This window comes from Papaver somniferum, chromosome 2, assembly GCF_003573695.1.
Source record: "Papaver somniferum cultivar HN1 chromosome 2, ASM357369v1, whole genome shotgun sequence".
In the NCBI taxonomy this organism is placed as follows: domain Eukaryota; kingdom Viridiplantae; phylum Streptophyta; class Magnoliopsida; order Ranunculales; family Papaveraceae; genus Papaver; species Papaver somniferum.
This window is the reverse complement of record NC_039359.1, coordinates 35,462,351-35,477,041: the sequence shown is the minus strand read 5'-3', so window position 1 is coordinate 35,477,041 and position 14,691 is coordinate 35,462,351.

The window sequence follows — 14,691 nt, the reverse complement described above, 5'->3', positions numbered from 1 at the left end:
TATGGTGCCAACTCTTGGCCACGATACCAAACCCCTAATTTGGCCACAGCCATGCCTCCATGCCACTGGCTGCCAAACGGAAGGTTGCAACAATCAACGACTATCCTTCCTCCTGAGATGGAGATCTCAACCGTACAAACTTGCCACCAAACGACTTGTGGAAACCTTTGGCTACGCTGCCAACTCTTTGGCCACGACACACGCTTAGTTATGCCAATTTTTTGGTCACGACACCAAACCCTAATCATCTACGCCAAGAGCATGCGCAAGCCATGCCAACACCATGGCCACGCCACTGGCTACCAGCGAAAGATAACCACAATCAACGGCTAACCTTCCTCTCAAGATGCAAAATCTCGGCCATCGAAGGTCACCACCGAACCGGCAAGCCTCTAAATCTTAACTTTCCAAACAACATGCTACATGTTTTCCACGAAAACACTCAAGATATCAAAACATGTCACAAACTGGGGGATGCTCATCAGGGTATTGGTCTAGCGGTTTACAGCATGCGGCATACACTACGCCCGTTACAAGAAAGTGTCATGAGAGTGAGGCAGTTAGGAAATACAAGAAGTAATGGTGAAACTTTTCCTTCATTATGGAAACATCAATTCCTGGCGTTACCCGTTACCGCTATCTTCCATTTACTCAACCGTTTCCACTTCTTACGAGACCAGGTACATTTCGTTGCGACTTGTATAAATAGGTCTCACCTATTTCCACCAAAGGACAAGTTTTGGTCAGGAGCATACAACACTTAGAAATCACTTGTTAGATTTCCAATCTGCTAGCGTTTCACTTTCTGATACAAGTTGTCAAAAAACTGCTCTTCCAGAATTAACTATTCTGGTTTTAACACTCTCTTCGCTTTCCTCCCTAAGACCAACCCTTCTCCTTCACTTTGTGACCGAAGAAAGTCTGGAACGACCATTTCTTGGTTTAGGCCGGATTTGTACAGATTGATCTCTCGAATCAAAGTACTCCCTTGCAGTACATTGTTTAGGGTTTAAACTCGTTTCTCACCCACACACACGAAATTACCAAAATCAGCAGAAACCGTTTTCACCTTAAAATAATTGGCGACCACAGTGGGAGATCAATCTCTCGGTTGAAATATAGATTTCCAATTTCCAGTTTCATATTTCAATTCCGATCTTAAGATGGTAGAAGAAAACAATCCGCTCGGGAATCAATGTCTCAGTTATCAGTTATCACACGACGAGGAATGACTGGGACTTATCGCGGTCAGGACGACGTTACCCATAAAAATACGGCGGACATTCCTATGGCTAGGGTTTTCCCCAAGATGGAAGAACAAGTTAAAGGAGGAACGCTGGAATACATACCTGAAATATGCTCGTTGTGTTGCTACTGCTTTGCCGCTAGCTCCAAGACGAGGGAATAAAACTGATGATACGGGATAAAGAAGATGGGTAGCGCCTTTTATAGGCACGATGTTTTTGGAGCTCGAATGGAGGAAGGTTTCCTATTTTTGGTTACACATGGGAAGAGGAAACCGGGCCCGATAGCAACGCTCCATGGCGCCAACAGGCCGTGGCCAAGATAGCGCCAAGAGACCTCCAGCGTTATCTCCACGCCCCAGCCGGCACCATCTCCACATCCTATCCAGCGCCATCTCCGCGTCCCCTCCACTCCTAACCAGCGCCATAAGCTTGCTAGTTTCCAGCACCAGCAGCTTGCATCCTTCCAGCATTAACAGCTTGCATCCTTTCCAGCGCCAGCAGCTTGCATCTTTCCAGCGCCAGCAGATTGCATCCTTCCAGCGCCAGCATCTTGCATCCTTCCAGCGCTAACAGCTTGCATCTTTCCAGCGCCAGCAGCTTGCATCCTTTCCAGCGCTAACAGCTTGCACCCTTCCAGTTCTATCTTTTCTCTCCAGAGCCATCCAAAGTCCAGTGCCATCTTCTCCGCTCCACAACCAGCCAAAGCAGCGCCATCCCCACCCTTCCAAACAGCACCATGGCTCCAGCACTCCGTGATCAAAACCGCGTCATATCTGCACGATACACCTACGATCACAAGAACCATAGCCGCTTCCACCACCCCCAACGTTTCTTCAAGTATGACAGCTCCAACCGTCACCAGAGCCGCCGCTACTCCACCATCAGGACGAGAGACTGGAGGAGCCAGAAGAAGCCGACCTCCTTTTACCACTGTTGATAGATGGAAAGACAAAAGGTTCTCGTAAGGCTCAGACAGACATGGCTACAACTCAGAAAGAGATATATATTTTCCTCAAGATACTGACGGAACGGCCACCATAAGAGTCACGTCAACCCAAGAGTGGAATGACAAGAAATACTTTTAACATCGGCACAGGCACTTCAGCAGGATGTGCGTTTATAGATGAAGAGGCTCGCTTTGCTCTTGGATGCCCAGTAGAAGGGAACCCGCAATCCAATTTCATCACACGTAAAGATCAGGAACGACTTCTCCAAAATCGAGGCAAAGGAAATCAGCAACCCTCCTGAGTTCACAAAGACCCTCTTCCCGTCATGAGCTGCATGATTTCTGGGGACTTCGCCCATAAAATAGTGCAGTCTATGATGGAACATTTATGTGAGACTCTATATTTCTCCAAGGCGAAGCATCAAGACATATTTGCATCCCTCAACCGCACTGCATCAGGAAAGCAGCTGTTTCCAGCCAGGGAAGTCGTTCCCAAACCCCAACCTCTTCTGGAAAGCACGATTGATAGAAGGAACTGGGGACTCCTAACCACTGTTCACTTAAAGGATGTCGAGTTTGACGGCATGCTGATTGACGCAGCCGCTCCGCTTCGACGTTCGCTCCAGCAGCCGCTCCGCTTCAACGTCTTCCAGCAGCGACTCCACTTCAACGTCCTCCAGCAGCCACTCTACCTTAAAGTCCTCCATCATCGGCTCCGCTTCAAAGTTCTCTCCAGCAACCGCTCCGCTTCAGCGTTCTCTACATAAGCTGCTCCAGGATATGAAGCCGAAGCTTCAGCGTTTGGGTCCTTAAGTTTCAACGTCCTCTCCAAGAGCCGAAGCCGCTTCAACGCCACTCCTTCCTACAAAGGGTCGTGCCACCACGCTCCCCAGGTCAAGGATCATGATCGCATCCAGCCAATCTTCGTAGTCATGGCCACCTTTTGATCCATCCCACCAAAACTCATGATCATGGACAATTTGCTCGCTTGAGCATCCAGCCAATCCTTTTACTTCCATGGATGCCCATACAATTCCAGCCAACCTACTTTGTTCCCCCGACAATGTAGTCTCTTCTGATTACATCTGCTACCAAGAACTTTGCCGCTCATTTGTTGATACCAGCCAGAGCTTCACCGCAGCAGCAATCACTACAAAGGTAACCCGTACTCCTCCATAAGTTTCATGTGGAAGAAGTAACAAAATCACCAGTACGAACGCACGATGGTGATGTCTTTCTCATGGTCAACCCACTGATCATACAAGATGGAAACATGTAAACCATACTTGGGGACTGAGGATCTACACATAATCCCTTCACTGTCAAAGCTCAGAAGACATAGTCAACCGAAGGCCATAGCCATAACAAGGCCATCTACTCTTCAAGGGTGTAGCACAAGAATATCATCACCTCTTTGTATAGAAGACGCCTTCAACACTTTACGAGGCCGCGGTGGATCCTAAGCCTGCTCAGAGAAAACAACTTCAGAAACTAAAAAAAATGCGACTGGGACTGCTCATCGCAGTCCATCCCGACGACCATCAAAGACTCATGAGATAACTCCAAAGACGCGGCTGAAACATTTTCTTTAAGAAACAGAGGGAGCCACGATAAACAACATAAATCTCTCATTCCTAACTCTTTGCTATCCAGAATATTTCTTCCATGTGATATCCTGAGCATCCCAGCGTCACATCCCGAAGAGTATAATAAGCTTGTATCAAATCCCGTGGACATGGATTCAAGGAGATGGAATGAAAGTAGGCTACACATGGGGACTACCAGCATGGGACGCTTTCACTCCCCTCAACCTGGTTATTTCTGATTTCAACATCATCACTGTTGAAGTCTTACGATCCGCAGGAATTTCTCAACATGAAGCCGTACATGTGCATCGAAAACTCCAAAAGCACGTCACAAATATACATTCACATATTCGGCCATGCCATCGGATCTAACAGAAATATAACTGGGGACTGCTCACTGCATCCCATTTCATACGATGGTCCAAGATTCAGAAGCTGGTTCGAAGGATGTCTCTTGGAACAAAGTCCTTGAAGACTTGATAGCAGCACATCGGCAACAAAATGTCTCCCAAATCATCTATTTCATCCTTTGGCTTCGGAAGATTTCTACCATACAATCATCCACAACATATCATCATCGCGATCAGAAGGTCCAGACACTAAACAACCTAAAGTCAAGGATGGACCGACAACGCAACCACAATCCCCAAGATTAGCCCTGAAATGATCGTCCCAGAGCATATATTTCATCCATCCATCCCGAGAATGCAGTGGAGTTTGGTAAATTTTGGAATCCACTGGAGAGACACTGCGGGCGAAAGCACGGATCCAACTCTCTGACCACGACACACACTTAGCTATGCCAATTCTTTGGTCACGGCACCAAACCCTAATCAGCCACGCCAAGAGCATGCGCAAGCCATGCCAACACCATGGCCACGCCACTGGATACCAGCGGAAGATAACCATAATCAACGGCTAACCTTCCTCTCAAGATGCAAAACTCGGCCGTCGAAGGTCACCACCGACAGGCAAGCCTCTCAATCTTAACTTTCCAAAGAACATGCTACACGTTTTCCACGAAAACACTCGAGATATCAGATCATGTCACAAACTGGCGGATGCTCATCAGGTTATTAATCTGGCACACTACCCCCGTTACAAGAAAGTGTCATAAGAGTGATACGGTTAGTAAATACAAGAAGTAATGGTGAAACGCTTCCTTCATTATGGAAACATCAATTCCAGGCGTTACCCGTTACCGCTTTCTTCCATTTACTCAACCGTTTCCACTTCTTACGAGACCAGGGTACGTTTCCTTGCGACTTGTATAAATAGGTCTCACCTATTTCCACCAAAGGACGTTTTGGTCAGGAGCATACAACACTCAGAAATCACTTGTTAGCTTTCCAATCTGCTAGCGTTTCACTTTCTGATACAAGTCTTCAAACAACTACTCTTACAGAATCAACTATTCTGGTCTCAACACTCTCTTCGCTTCCCTCCCTAAGACCAACCCTTCTCCTTCACTTTGTGACCGAAGCAAGTTTGGAACGGCCATTTCTTGGTTTAAGACGGATTTGTACAGATTGATCTCTCGAATCAAAGTACTCCTTTACAGTACATTGTTTAGGGTTTAGACTCATTTCTCACCCACATATACGAAATTACCAAAATCAGCAGAAACCGTTTTCACCCTCAAACACCATTGTTCTTGGCTTAATCGCTTGGTGCAGAACGTGTATTTTGACTATTATAAGGTTGCAAATTTCTTCTTTGAAACTCAAGGAAAACTTTTCACATGCTTACATAATCAACCTATATAGAGAAATTAATCTTGCTTGGTGACAAAGTAATTCGTAAACATGAAAATAAGTACACGAACTCAGCTTTGTTTGTAAGCTACCAAAACCTGTTAATAAATATATACAGAGGACTTCGTGCACACTAGAAAATCAATCCTGGAACTTCTGTGTCCTAGTTGCTGCTAGAGTCGTCCTCTAAATATCGAGGTTTCCTTTGGAGAAATCTTATTAGGTTACGACTTTAAAGTTTTCACTAAGGAATTTGTGAAGCCCGGTTAAACTATCTTCTAACTGATAGTTCTTTGTTATCTGCATCTCGTTCTTATTGATTGTTGTACTTCTGGAAGTATAGATCAGGAACAAGATAGATAAAAGTCACAAAGTATTTTTCATCTTAGACTTTGTTATTCCACAAGATAGATATCTAAACTCTTTCTTTGATTTTTTTTTTATATTTCTCTTGTAAGGTGGTAGTGATTTAGGCTTATCTTTGATAAGAGCGTAAGTATTCTAGATCCTTGAGGTTTGCTGGAATTTTTCTATTACAACAAATTTCCATACCTTGGTTGAAATATATCTAAAGGGAATCAATAAGCTATTTGTTAGAGAAAAAATAATTAAAAATTTTCACTTAGGTTGAACAAACTCCTTGGTCTTTAAATGAAGACAACTAGGGGAATCAAGTGTGCAGGGTCTTGCGATTTCCAAGAAAAGCAAGGAGCACGACTGAAGCCGAATTTATCGTAAGTTTTATTCGGTCTTAATTATATTCCAGTACGAAGTCTGGTAGTAGGCTAGTGTTTGTAGCGGCTTAATATAGTGCGGTGTTCAAATTATGGACTAGGTCCCAAGGTTTTTATGCACATTGCAGTTTTCCTCTTTCACAAAATTTCTGGTGTCTTGTGTTACTTATTTTTTGTGTTCTATTTTTTATCTCTATAATAGAAATGTCACGAGTAGTACGTTAAACAACCTGGACAGTTTTTCAAACTCAAACTTTATCAAACCCGCAAGATTTATTCTTGTGAATTCGTATCTTGAAATATATATCACAAGAATTATTGTTGTTGGAATCTTGTTCGTGAACAGTTAGCTACATACTTGGATATTGATTTTTGATATTGTCCAAGTAAACTTATTCACAAATCAGATACAAAATCCCATGTGTTGATCTGCACTACTGATTGTAACGAGTTTTTCTATATACAGGTTTCCGAACGAAAAAGTTGGTGGTGTACTCATTTTCAGTTACGACCAGTAGAAACAAGATATACCAATTTCAAAAATCCTTAATGTTTTCAATATATATTTATTTCTGAAATTAACAAATACCTTATTTTTTACAACTCATAATAGATTCATATGAAAACTAATATTAGTTAGCACACATCAATGTACTTGATTAATATAACAAATATAGATATGCAAACCTCTGGGATCCGTAAGCGTATATTTTTTATGCCATAAATGACATCGAAAATCGGTATTGTAGGATCTTGGCTTGAGAATTTAAGGAATATTCTTGAGCAATACGATATTGGAGTTTAGCACATGTTCAAACAATATGTCAGCAATTATAAACTTTCCCAATCTAACTTGTGTACATCTTCATGTATGTAGATACCCGTGAAGATAAAAAGCTAATCGATAATATAAAAACAAGTTAGGTATAGTCGGGACCGGTCTTGTTTTTGGGTCGGTCCTGGGATCGATCCTTACAAAAAAGGATCGCTCCTACTTTTAGGATCGGTCATAAATCCTATTTCCACCACAAAAAAAAAGTTTGGAAAGTCAATTACTTCAGTATATGTTTTTATGGAATTGCTTTCTAACATGAATATTAGAGTAAGGATTTACCCGGAAGTTCAACACACTAAATAATGTAATATTGAAAACATGAAACCTATGGATAAATTATACTTTGTAACTCTATATACTTAAATTATTTAGATAACTATTGTATGTCATTTATTTTTTGTACTTTGATCATAGTATAACGATTAAGTCACTGTAACAACTTAACTTTGCATGTTATGTTTTTAATAAATAGACTTGAAAGAACAAACATAAACATGAAACAAGTCAAGTATGTAGTTACAAACCTCGAACTCAAGAATGATGTCTTCTCGTCTTCGATACATCTTCATATCTTCATGAGTAACTATAGAAAATATCAGTATTTCCATGTTCCTAGTCTAACCCACAGAAGTTGATTTTAGTAAAGTGACTCGGGTTTTGGAAACTTGACATACCAACACTTGATGGGTTCAATAACATTGCTCTAACAAGAGCACTATCACATTCAAAAGCAGATAAAACTAAATGTTTGGTTGTAAACATCGTCTTTGGTTTAAGCATACCTCTATTATCTTTCGTAATCTTGTGATGACCATTTAGAGGTATAATATGAGTTGTATTGGATAAAGGTGTTGGGGAAAGTATATGAATATCAAGTAAAATTAGAACAAATTGAGTATCAGTACAAGGACAAGATGACGCTGACTCAAATAAAGGGGTTGACTCATTAACAAATATATAGATTTAAAAGGAAAGCTGACTCATTTAAGATAGCATGTTTAGAAATATAGATTATACCATTAACAAGATCTGAACACCTATCTAATCTAGCTAATACGAAGAAAATGGGAATTTTATCTCGTCTGGCAAAACTATTTTTTAAATTCTTTTGCTAGAGTCTTTAAGATTATAGTAAATTTGAATCAATCCAATTGTTTTTTCCCTCCTAACAAAACTAATCCAACTACTCGAACAAATCAAACAAACATAACATGAAGAACTGAAATTTACCTAAATCCAAGAGCTCGAACTGGTACTTTCAAATTCCATAAAAGACTGATTGGTGTACCAAATTCCATGAGACCCACATTAATAAACTGGTAACCTCCAACTGAATTTGGTAGCCCTGTCGCAACCATGAAAAACTTCATAAATCTAAGTTTTAGAATGATGAAACATGAAAGCCAAAGAAACCTTTTATCTTATTAAGTAACAGTAACTTTGATATATTTTATAACACGCCTACATTCATCGCAAAAGGACTATCAATCTATGCAGCGCGGACACGCCTAAAGTGGTCATGTGTCCGCGTCAGACTCATGTTCGACACTTAGACGCACGCGTCTTCGCGTCAGACACATCAGTGACATCATATGCATATAACATATACTTTTCTAATATAAATGTACCCTGATAATGCCTTTTCGAAATTCATTAGTGTATATACTTATTCTAGAAAAAATTGTTATCTATCAATAATTTATTAAATTTTAATTTGGTGGGAATTCTTAAATTTTGGTATGTAGGTATTGATGGTGGATTTTTGACAAACGCTAAAATCGTAAAATCATAATTTTGCATATCTCTGACCAGCTTCAGACAAGTATGTGAAATTCATTGAGACATGAAAGCTCATATCACGATCATCTCAGACTGAGTGTATAGCCTCTCAGAGCACGCATAAATATGCAACCATTAAAGCCTCTCAACTGAGCTTTCAGTGTTTTGCATATTTCATCAATACTGAGAAATTTCAGTATTCACTTCTGTACAGAATCGAGAATGATTGGACGGATCCTAGATGGATTGACCACTAGTATAGAGCAATAATGTCTTCAGGCTGTCGCAAATGTTCCCTGACTATGCAAAATAAACATTCAGAATGAGTATGATACTTCTACTATCTCATACCTAGACTCTCGAATAAATATAATGCTCCTAGATAGATTGCCTACTAGTATAGAGCCATCCACTAATTAATTCTAGTGCAATATTCATTAGTTGAATTCCTAGAAGATAATCTATATTTATCATAATTTCTCATTACTTCAATTCACGGCTTTTCTCAGCTGAATTCCATGGATTCGTAATAGATATTCACTGTTCGGGCATATGGGCCACCACATAGTAAGCCCCGAGAAAATGGTACGAGTGTACATGTCAATAATGCACGAACGAGAACCCAAAAAAATGCACGCACGAGCATCCAAAAATATGGACGAACGAGAAAATATGAAGAACTAAGGAATAATTAAAAAGAAAAAATAGTGAAGAGGCGGGACCGGATCCACCAGCCTTCCGTCCATGCCACGGCCATGGCCGGTCCCACACCTCTCCAAATTTCTTATTATATTATTATTATTATTATGAAAAGGTGCCACGAAGGATTTTATTAAGAAGAAGAAATATACTGAAATTTACAATGACTTGGAAGGGAGACGCGCGACAAGTTGCGCCCCAATGCCTCTTTGAATAATGATGCCTAACTTGAGGAAAATAAAACTGCGTAAGTTATTGTTGACATCGTGACTTGCCATGTAGTTCTTCAATCTTTTCAAAAGGATTATAATGTCTTCACTCGATTCCCCCAATGTCGTAAAGGCTAAAACCCCGAAACCGTATCCATGAGTCGAACACAGGTCAGCATATTTGTTGCATTTACGTGTGATAGCGACAGATATTGCGTGACCCGGTGTGAAGGCTCGGTTCCCTCATTTAGAAAATGGTGAAACGCCGGTGACGTCGAAATATATGTCATTTTCATTCTCCCACTTATATATCATGAGGTCTTCTGGTTTGAGGGGGGTGCTCCTGTCAGATATGAGACCCATTGACGCTTGTTTTCTTGCAGCTACACCAGCTTTATAGCACATCTCAACAAACAGGTCTCTAACCATATCATGGCGATACTTAAAGACCCACTTCACTAGCACAATGGATGGCATGGTCACCGAATCGATCCATAAGACGATTACAACATGAACAAATACTATCTTCTGCAAATAACGGTATACCCAAGTGATACTTAAGTACCGACCTGAACTGTCGTGGCCTTAAGGACTGATTAAGCCCTTGGATAGGGACTGCTTTTAGATAATCTTGTGCATGAGGTTTCTTATTGCACTTCCATAAGATAGAGTCGCGCTCGGACGTAACAAAAGTAGATGGTACATCTTTCATGATAGCATCATAATAATGAGTTGCCAGTAAATGCATGGGTTGTGGGGCGACTTCGTTAATGTTGAAAGATGAAGCAGATAAACCACATACGTGAATGTAATGATCCAGCGCTGTTTGAAAGTGAGGCTAAGTCCAGGTGTACCTTGTATAATTTGGCTCTGCAGATGTTATGTTTGGAAGCAAGAGGCAATATAGCCATATTGGGTGGTGTCATGCAAAGTGTAAACGCCTAACCCACCAGCGCTGATTGGGAGAGTGGCGAGACGTTGTTGAAGTTGGCCAAACCCTGCTCCATCACTTGTGATCAAATACTGCAGGAACTGAACAAGAGACTCATCAAAACGTTGATGTGATGCCTGCATGCATTGTGGTCTCGTTGTACGCGTTGAAAAGTATAATTTCGAAACTCCAGCGCAGTTTCGAAGTAGCAGGAGCTCTGCCTGGGGATATCGGAGCTTCTTGACACGGTCCATCAGATGCAACGTCTTTTCTACACGATATTGGATGATATTTCTGCAGAACTCGTCATTCAGACTTACTGGACCACCGAGCAAACTGACACCGGTCTATGGCCTGCCTATAGCAGATGGGAAGACATATTTGCATCTTGGGTCAGGGTGTGGCCAAAAGATCTCTGTTTTATGTATGTTCAGCTGCATGCCTCTTCTAGGTCCTTCTTCACGTATGATTTGAAGAGACTTCGCCACTTCCATTATCTCTCCAACCAGTGTCCCATCATCTAAGTACCACACATTCAGGTCCAGTTTACATTGGGCAGTAATTTTGCATATCAATGGGTGAAGAGCTAAGGAAAACAGTAGAGGCCCGAGTGGGTCTCCCTGTTGGACTCCCTCTGCTGATGCTAAGGTATGTTCATTGTAATACAACTTTGCAGGCATTGCATAACAGAATTCAACCCATTTAGCAATGCTCGGACATCTTTCACGTACTTCGTTAATCAAAACAGTCCGACTAACTATGTTGAAGGAGTTAGTAAAATCGATAAGCAACAAAGTCATGTCAGTATGGGTACCTTTCAATTCTAAAAGCCGATTCACCGAGTGTAAAATACCTTCTCTTCCACATGGTGTGCCAACTCCAAACTGATAGTTTCCTAGGTAACTAGTCATATCTTTAAGCACAGCAGATGCTGCCAGTTTAGAGCATAAGCGCCTCCATATCGTACCTACTGCGATCGGGATAATACCTCCACCAGGTTTAAGGAGAGGTGTTAATGGTGCGCTGGCAATGTACTCTCCGAGAACTAGTGTGCATTGGCCAACATCCACAGGTTTGCTACTCCGGTGATGGACGACAATAGCTCATCTTTCACAGCCGCGGCAGCGTTACTCGTTGCATCTAGCAGGTGCTGAGCACGGAGACCGTCCCTCCCATATGATGTTCCTTTCGGGAAGCTTTTCAATGCTTTAACCACAGCCTGGACATCAACAATTACCGCTGCAGCATTTGGGTTACCAACAGGGATGACAAGGGGGCTGTGAATAAGGGTGTTTCAGTTGAAATTCATAAAGGGTTTCTGGGGTTGCAGGTGCAACACCCCTAGAGGACAAGATACGTATGGCAGCTGTGTAGTGTCCTTCTCCCAATTTCTTCTGGCAAGCTTCTACATTGGTCTTGGATTTCTTGGTGCGCTGAGGTTTCTGAGTGTTTTGCTGTTGTTGTTGATTCTGACGAGCCAAAGCCAGCAGACGCTGTACGATATTGGTACATCCATTAGGTTGTCCCCATTCTACCAGGGATTTGTTGATGGCAGCAATCTGCCTCTTTTTTCGTGTACTGGATCTGGCTTCACTTGCGTTGTTAGGGACGTACAAATTAAGGGTACACACAGGAAGCAACAGTAGTTGAAGCCATGGGAGTAATTCAGTGGGTTTTGCTATCACCTTGTCCAATGCCGATTTCAATGCTCAGGAAAAATTCAACCTACACGGGGGAGAAATGCTGGTTGTTGTCGTAATTTGATTCTAATAAACCAAGTCAATAAGTTCTAATGAAAGACCGAATGATTCATCAGGAATGTCAGTGTTGTTGGACATCGATACGAATTTTGCTTCATCCCTTGGTTTATTGATGTCGTGTATTAGGAAATCTGCAGACCTGCCATTAAATGGACCTAATATTATATTGCCCTCATGAGGACGACATGGGCGCTTCCATGACTGTACTTTCATGCAATCACCGCAAAGCTACATCTCCATCAGAGTTAGAAGGCGTTCCCAAGCCTGATAAACACTTAAGTGAGTACAAATCCTTTCTTTGCATACCATTAAGCTAGTTTGAGAAGGCCAATGATGATCCTTAATGTGTCGTAGAATGGAAGTTTTGGCATACCCCTGTCCATTATATCCATCCTGACAATCATCAAAATGCTTGAAAGGGTAGTGAGCCATTGAATCATCCACCTGACTATGACTCATATCGCTGTCAGGTTCATCCTCATCTGATAGAAGATCCTGTGAAGACGACGATTTTGCAGAGCCGATGGAACTACAATAACCGCTTTCCCAGAGTTAGGGAAAACCCGATGAAAACAGCAGCAAACTATCTCAAACGATCAGGAAAAAAGTGGCGGAATCAGTGATGCTCAATAAGAAAAAATCTGAAAGTGTTAGTCTATTGAAGATTGCGTTATAATTATAGAAATTGCAACTCAGGTTTTCAATCGCCTGGGTTTTCTCCGGAGTCTCTCTCTCCTGCGTTATTATTATTATTATTTTTATTATGAAAAGGGGCCACGAAGGCTTTTATTAAGAGGAAGAAATATACTAAAATTTACAATGACTTGGCAGGGAGACACGCTCCAATGCTTCTTTGAATGATGATGCCTAACCTGAGGAAAAGAAAACTGCGTAAGTTATTGTTGACATCGTGACTTGCCACTTTACTAGCACAATGGATGGCATGGTCACCGAACGGATCCATAAGCCGATTACAACATGAACAAATACTATCTTCTGCAAATAAAGGTATACCCAAGCGATACTGAAGTACCGACCTGAACTGTCGTGGCCCTAAGGACTGATTAAGCCCTTGGATAGGGATTGCCTTTAGATAATCTTGTGCATGAGGTTTCTTATTGCACTTCCATAAGATAGAGTCGCGCTCGAACATAACAAAAATAGATGGTATATCTTTCATGATAGCATCATAATAACGAGTTTCTAGTAAATGCATGGGTTGTGGGGCGACTTCGTTAATGTTGAAAGATGAAGGAGATAAACCACATACGTGAATGTAATTATCCAGCGCTGTTTGAAAGATAGGGCTAAGTCCAGGTGTACCTTGTAGAATTTGGCTCTGCAGCTGTTGTATATGGAAGCAAGAGGCTATATAGCCATACTGGGTGGTGTCATGCAAAGTGTAAACGCCTAAACCACCAGCCCTGATTGGAAGAGTGGCGATACGTTGTTGAAGTTGTCCAAACCCTGCTCCATCACTTGTGATCAAATACTCCAAGAACTGAATAAGAGACTCATCAAAACTTTGTTGTGCTGCCTGCATGCATTGTGGTCTCGTTGTACGCGTTGAAAAGTATAACTTTGAAACTCCAGCGAAGTTTCGAAGTAGCAGGAGCTCTGCCTGGGGATCTCGGAGCTTCTTGACTCAGTCCATCAGATGCAACGTTTTGTCTACACGATATTGGATGATATTGCTGCAGAACTCGTCATTCAGACTTACTGGACCAACGAGCAAACTGACACCGGTCTCTGGCCTGCCTATAGCATATGGAAAGACATCTTTGCATCTTGGGTCAGGTGTGGCCAAAAGATCTATGTCTTCTGTATGTTCAGCTGCAGGCCTCTTGCAGGTCCTTCTTCACGTATGATTTGAAGAGATTTCGCCACTTCCGTTGTCTCTCCAACCAGTGTCTCATCGTCTAAGTACCACACATTCAGGTCCAGTTTACATTGTGCAGTAATTTTGCATATCAATGGGTGGAGAGCTAAGGAAAACAGTAGAGGCCCGAGTGGGTCTCCCTGTTGGACTCCCTGTGCTGATGCTAAGGTATGTTCATTGTAATACAACTTTGCAGGCCGCGCGTAACAGAATTCAACCTATTTAGCAATGCTCAGACGTCTTTCACGTACTTTGTTAATCAAAACAGTCTGACTAACTATGTTGAAGGCGTTAGTAAAATCGATAAGCAACATAGTCATGTCAGTATGGGT